Source organism: Eumetopias jubatus, unplaced genomic scaffold, assembly GCF_037043125.1.
Source record: "Eumetopias jubatus isolate StellerSeaLion01/CBP00866 unplaced genomic scaffold, mEumJub1_p1.0 scaffold_1, whole genome shotgun sequence".
Lineage (NCBI taxonomy): Eukaryota > Metazoa > Chordata > Mammalia > Carnivora > Otariidae > Eumetopias > Eumetopias jubatus.
This window is the reverse complement of record NW_028274807.1, coordinates 99567418-99574921: the sequence shown is the minus strand read 5'-3', so window position 1 is coordinate 99574921 and position 7504 is coordinate 99567418. Positions and strand designations below refer to the sequence as shown.

General features: G+C 40.8%; 1 pseudogene; it reads right to left on the bottom strand.

Moving 5' to 3' along the window:
- Positions 1-6084: 6084 nt before the first annotated feature.
- On the bottom strand, positions 6085-6716 carry LOC114209110 (zinc finger protein 740 pseudogene; annotated as a pseudogene).
- Positions 6717-7504: the final 788 nt, after the last annotated feature.

Genomic DNA, 7504 nt, shown 5'->3' with positions numbered 1-7504 from the left:
TTTTCAACAAAGTGGGAAAGAAAGTTCAACAGGAAAAATATGGTGCAGGAAATAGTGGGTCCACACTTAAGAAATGAAACTTGCCTATTACCTCACATAAAAAACACTAAAAAAAAAGGATATGGATTATGACCTGAATATAAAAATCAAAACTACAAAAATCTCTAAAGATGAGAGGAAATCTTATGATGTTGAGGTAAGCAAATATTTCTCAGGACAGAAAAATAGTATGAGCCATAATTTTTTAGAAATATGTCTTTGAAAGATACTTTAATAAAATGAAAAATCAAGCAGCATACAATGAGAAAAAATTTGAATTCATTTGTGGCAAAGGACTTATATGTTCTGCAAAAGACTATAAAAAAGAATTATAAATAATAAGAAAAGTCAATTAATAATGGACAAAGATTTGTAGAGACACTATATACATGAATATAGAAAAATGGAATAAGCCCATGAAAATATGCTCAGTATCATCAATCATTAGAGAAACGGAAACTAAACCAAGATGAGAAACTGCTACATACGGAGAAGAGCCAAAATTAGAAAACCTGACAATAACAATTTCAGAAAGGATGTGGAAAAACTGTAACATTCATAGGTTGCTAGTGAGAAGAGGTATTTGATTTTGGAAACCTGCTACTCCCAAACTCTGTGCATCTTACTTTAACCTCACAGTATTTTGCTAACATTTCATCACAGATGGATCACATCATACATGTCTATAGAATCAGAGTGCACTGCTTGAAAATTAGCATAGCTCCTAAAACTACGACTATGTCATTTTCTGTCACATTGATTGTTCTAGGAGATACCTTCAGGGTAGTTATTCAGTTCCTGGCTTAATCAATAAAACATATTCATAAATAATTTGTAACTGTCATGATTTATCAGAAAATGCTAAAGTAGAAGCAGTTTTCTTTCCTGAAGAAAAAAAGGTGATTTACTTACTGGTTGCATATAAATTTATGTGTTTGTTTAATATCTTGACTTATTTTGTCAGAGTGATCTGAATGTAGAAATCAAATTTATTTGAACTGAGTCTGTCTTTGGAATACAACCAATGTAAGAAAAAAAACTAACTACTTTGAGGGAAAAAGATCACAAAGTATCATCTTAGAATGGTATGAAATGCAAATTAAGGAATACATTTGATATTTCAAACCCAATTAAATGCAACATGCAGTATTTTGGTAAAGTTGCAGAGAGAAATCAATTAGCAAGATATTTTAGGAAAAATTGGTGAATTAGTTTCCTATGGCTCCTGTAACAAATTATCATAATAAATTAAAACAACAGAAATTTATTCTTTCACAGTTCTAGAGGCCAAATGTCCAAAATAATTTCATTTGGTTGAAACTGATGTGTCAGCAGGGTTGTGTTGAAAGTTCTAAGAGAAAATCAGTTTCTTATCTCCTTCAGCATCTGCTGGCCATCTGATCCTTCACTATGGCCACACCGTTCCAGTTTATGCCTCTCTTACCACAAAGCCTTCCTCTGTTTTACAGAATATGTTTTATCTCCCTCTACTTGTGATTACATTCAGGACCCATCTGGAAAATCCATGTAATCTCTCATTATCCATTCATCATCTCAAGTATCTTCATTCAGTCACATCTGCATAGACCCTTTTTTCTTATAAAGTTGTTTACATGTAACAGGTAATTGGATATTATATACTTGGGGCTCAATTATTTTGCTTACCAAAACTGGTAGTTTTTTTAAGGATTGGAATTTATTTTTTGGTATCTTTCAGGTGGGAACAATGATAGCCCTCAGTTTTTCTTCACAGATATTTCTTACTTTCCTCCTTTCAGGCACTTAATATATCTGTTTTGTTTTGTTTTGTTTTCCCTAGTCAGCTGTTGCTAGATATATTTAAATGACTTTGGTCAATGGCATGTGCGTCACTTCTGTGATTCATCACATCTCCTATCATCTACTACAGTGACCAGTGCTTTAAAATGGAAGAGGCTCAGTCAGCCTGGGACTGTCAGTGAAAGTGTCAGAACCCCCCTTTACTGTCCAGAAATAAAAATGAAGCATAATTTTACTCCCTCATTGACTTTTAAGCTGTATCTCTTTGAATTAAATTTTATTTTTTCTAGGGATATCAACATGCATTTTTAACTTACTAAAACCTACTTTGAGTTAATATTTATCATTTTATGTATAACTTATGTCGCATTTACACTCCCTCTCAGGGCTGCTACTGTTTTCATGAATATTATGCATATGCATTTTATAAATCCACTGATACGGTATTATCATATTTGCTTTACAAAGCCATATATTTTTAAAGAAAGTAAATAACTAATAAAATAGTATTTTGTATTTACCCAAACATTTGCTGTTATAACAGCTTTTCAGTCGTTCCTGTAGTTCTGAGTCTCCATTTGGTGTCCATGTTCATTAGACTCAGGGACTTCCTTTACATTTCCTGTGTGCAAGTCTAGCAATAAGTTCTCTCTATTCTTATTTTCCTGATTATTTTTTAATTTAATCTTCATTTTTGAAGAAGTTTTTTTCTGGATATAGATTTTTGGGTTGGCTTTTTTTTTTTTTCCCAGAAATGTGAACATACTGTTAGGTTTTTATGGTCTTTTACTGTTTGTGATGAAAAGTCCTCCATTTTTCATGTCATTCTTCCTTTGTATGTAATGTTTTTATTCTCTCCATTTTAAGCTTTTCGCTTTCATTGGTTTTCAAAAACTTGATATTAGTTACCTAATATGCATTTTTTTATTTCTCCTGCTTTCTATTTCCTGAGATTCTTGGCTATGTTAGTTTATATTTTTTGCCAAATGTGTAAATCTTAGTCATTACTTCCTCAAATATGCTTTTACACTTCCTTTCTCCACACTCCTCTATTTTTGAGGATTCGATTTTATGCAGATAATTTGATTATATCCAAACAATCACTGAGGCCCCGTTTCTTTTCTTGTTTTTGTTTTTAATGTTCTACCTTTCTGATATTTAGATTGGATAATTTCTATTGTTCCATCTCAAATACACTGACCACTTCTGCCATTTCAAATCTAAGGTCAATTCTGTCTGTTGTAGGTTCTGTTCAAGTATTGTACTTTTCAGTTCTCAAATTTTATTTGCTTGTTTTTGTAGTTCAATTTCCTAAAATTCCTTGTATGTTCATTCATTATAATAATGATAATTGTTTTTAAGTCCTTGAACATATTTGTAACAGCCCTTTCAATGGCTTTTCCTGCTTCAAGGGCCTTTCCAATACCTGGGTCATTTTGGAGGTTTTTTTAATTAACAATTTTGTAATTGTTTGTCACATTTTTCTGCTTCTTAACATGTTAAGTAATTGGTGATTTTGTATTCTGGGCATAGAGGACAAGTAGAAATTGTGTATTTTGTGGTCATCTTTTAAGGAATGTTGAGGGTTTGTTGGTTGGTTATTTTGTTTTTACTGTCAGGGAGTTAGTTTACTAATGGTAAAGTTGATCATTTTGAGATTTGTATTTAAGCTTTTTGGGGGGCATCCTTACTCTAGGGCTTAGTTATTGTATCAAATTGATCATTATTTAAACCAATTGCATAATATAAGACAGTCACCTTGTTTACAAAATGAAGCCATCAAAATTTCCAAGTCTCCTCTGGTACTAAAATTTTAATTCTTTTAATTTGAATATGTTTATTATAAACTTCTAGAAGACATTCAAAAACATTTTAAAGAAAATCCTATTAATCATGAAGGTTTTTCCCCCCTTTGGCATTGACAGATTAAGCAGCTGACTCTTGGTTTCGGCTCAGATTGTGATCTCAGAGTCCTGGGATGGAGCCTGCTTCAGGATTTTCTCTCTCCATCTGCTCCCCCCCAACCCCAAGCTTGTTTGCTTTCTCACTTTCTAAAATAAACAAATAAATCTTAAAAAAAAGAATTATTGTGACTATATTATTCCTATAGAGTCATCTGCAGGCAACACTTGTACACAAGATGGCAGTGCAAAAAGATGGAAAGGACATGACATCATTAAACCATTTGAATTACCCATTAGTGAGATCTCTGGAGTATAGATGATGTGATATGACAACTCTAATTATTATTTAAGTGTATTGGACACACAATTTTCTATTGTGTCTTGCATCATTCCAACATCTACAAGCCTTCTCTTTTTCAGATTGAAGAGTTTGAAGTAGCCACCAAATGGTAAATGTTTTATTTTATTTTTTTTAGAAAAGGCCCATTTTCTTTTTATTTAAATATCCTAAATATATCATGAAGGAACATACACTGCACTTTAATGGTAAAAAGGTACAAGTTTATAACATCTTATAAAAACTACCATTTAAAAGTGATCTTGTTCATTTGATATTCCCCTCCCCCAATAGCAAAATAAGTATATTAAAAAAGAGAGAGAGAGAGAGAGAGGGAGGGAGAGGGCAGAGAGGAGGAGTTGGGAGGAGGGATTGTTAAGATAAAAGCCCCAGGACTGCAGCAGAGGCAAAGAGCATCTGGAGAGAGGGTTGGAAGTTGTGGCGGGACCCCCCACATCTCATTGAACCCTCCGATGTCAAGCCATAGGGCACAATCAGTAGCTACGTGATGAAAGAGGCTGTTGGGGGGGTGGGCGGAGAAGAGTTGGGGTGCAGGGAAGGGCAGGGCTGGTAGGGCCCGGTATAAGGGCCCCCCAGAACTGATGCTACTCTTTCCCAGGTCCCCAAATTCCATGTCCTGGTCTCTGAGAGCCTGCCCTAGCTCCCTTTCCCTTCACTCCAAATGCACCTGAGGCATCTGTCCAGTGCTAGACCCCACCAGCTGAGGAGGCCTGGGGCGTTGGGCCCAGAAGCCTCTGCAGCGCTCTTCGTCTGTGGTTTCCCTGGGGTGTAAGTGGGGCTTCCGGGCCCTCTGGGAGGCTGACTCATTCCTTTCACCTCTTTGAACCTCTCTCCTCACACATCCTTGGCCCCAGAATCTCAGCACCTGGACAACTGTACTAACCACCTACCTGCTCCTGAGTTGCCTCCACACCCAATCCTTGGCAGGGGTGCTTCCGGTATGACTCTTTCCACATCTGCTCACAAATTCCCTCTCCCTCCCACCCCGGCAGGAGACTGAGGCTGTGGGGGGCCACAGCACACTGTGACCTAAGCGCGCATCTGCACACGTAGGGGCACAGGTCACTCAGGGGATTCTCGCCACACACACTCCGACCCTAAACAGATTGGCTGCAAGTGGCAGGGAATGAAGCCTCCTATTTTCAAAAGTGCTCATGGGAGAAGTTTTCTAAATGTAGCTTCCTTCCAGGAATATATTCCCAGGGGTGAATGATAAATTCCAGCCCCAGCAGAGGTCTCTAACAGGCGAGGGGCTCGCTCACACATGGAAGATACCCAGCTTGTGGGGACCACAGGGCAGCTTCAGGGACTGAGGTCTAGGCCCTGGGCCATAGCAAATGCAGGTGCCAGCATAAAGCTACAGGAGCACAGGCAGCAAACACTGCCCAGTGTCTGTGCCAAAGGACCTCAGGAGCCGTGAGGGCAAGTCTGAAGGGTGCCACACCTTTCTTTCCCTGAAATCCTCACATTTCAGAGGTATAGAGTCCCCCACCCCCCTCCCTCACACCTAACAGCCAGGAGCTTTCTGCTGCTGTTCCTGCATCTAGGAAATGAAGTTACACTGCCTGAAGCTGCCATCTTAGATCCCCACTGACAGTGTGGTCAAGTTCACCAAGCCTCCATGATTATTCCATGATTACTCCCCACTATAGGTCAGGGCAGGCCACAGTGGGGGCCAAACAAACCCCAGAACCTTCCACAGCAGGCAGAGGATTTTTTATTTCACTTTAGAAAATTCATGTTTACAAGCTTTGGCTTGGGTTAAACACCCTTGGGTACCTTCAGTCCCCACCTATAACCTCAGCCAAGGGTCCAGGGACTAGCTTCCCTACCCAGGATTGCTGTAGGAACTTCCCCGAGATGCTCGTAGTCTCAGATTATTTACAGAGCTGAGGCTCTGAGGCTGCTGTCCCCTGATGCACTCTTCTGGTCTCCTGGGTCCACTCCTCCAGGAGGGGGACAGGTACAGATGGGGTGGTGGGACCATCAGACCAGAGGGGGTGCGCTCTTCGGTAAATTCTTCTGATCACTCCCACCACCCAGGGCCCCTCGCGCCTATAGAGAAAACTGCCCGTCGGAAGTCTTGGACTGGCACCCTTGGCACATCTGTTTGCGTCTGAGTAATTGATCTGTCCGAGAAAAACACTGATGACACCGTTCACACTGGTAGGGCTTTTCGCCACTGTGCACACGCTTGTGACGCTCCAGGTGGTACTTCTGGATGAAGCGCCTATCACATATATCACACTCAAATGGCTTCTCACCAGTATGAATACGATGTGCCTCTTGAGGTGGTAACTGCTCCTAAAGGCTCCAAAGCAGTGTTCACAAATAAAATTTTTGGGAATCTTTACTTGAAAAGAACCATTTTGTTCCACTACCACCACCTTTTTAACAGTCTTCTTTGAATGAGAGGCCTCAGCCAAGCTGTCATCATCTTTGCGACTCCGGGACTTATCGCTGTCTTATCGGTGGCCCTGACTTGAGCACCTCAGCACATCAGGGCTACTTGCCCGCTCTCCATTCTCGGCCTGCTTGCTGGCAATCTGGCTTAGCATCATCTTCTTGCTGGCTGCAGTGGGAACCAAACTCACACCTGCTAGGCCTTCACAAGCCAGGAGACTTGCCTCCTTCATTTGACTGGAAGCTCCCTGAAGGCAAGGGCTGTGGCCTGTCTCCTTTCCTTCCCCTAGATCTCCCCCTGGTGTTTTTTTTTTTTTTTTTAATGTTTTATTTATTTATTCATGAGAGTCAGAGAGAGAGAGAGAGAGAGAGGCAGAGGGAGAAGCAGGCTCCCCGCAGAGCAGGGAGCCCAATGCGGGACTCAATCCCAGGACTCTGGGATCATGACCTGAGCCGAAGGCAGACGCTTAACCATCTGAGCCACCCAGGCGCCCTCCCCCTGGTGCTTAATACAGAGCTTGGCTCACTGGGTTGGTCAATATGTTGACTAGGGCAGCATTCAAGAGTGAAACTGCAAACACGTTTCCCAGTGATCTTGAAGGAGGAGGATTCTATAGCTTTTTACCTGAGCCATGCTGATTTCTCACTTAATGCAACCCCAAAGTTCAGGAGTTTCTTGATCCACCTTTCCTAAGACACTGTTGTTTGAAGAACTGTCACCAAATCACTGTAACAACTCCTTTGTGTCCCTTCAGTCCTGCTGCCATATTGAACTGCCTTTGTTTTCAAATAGATCTTAGTGTCCTCCAAAGGGAAGATAGATGTTCCAAGAATCCCTGGACTCTGCCTGGCTCCTGCCTATGATCTGAAGAAAATGTCTGCTGGTCTTCCTTTTCCAACCGAATCCTCTCGTTGAAGTTCACGATCTGTTTCAGAAACCTGCCAGGCGCGGCCTCCCGCTGTCTCCACCCCCCACCCCCGGCGCGGCGCCGCCTCCAGGCCCCAGCACACCGTGCCAACA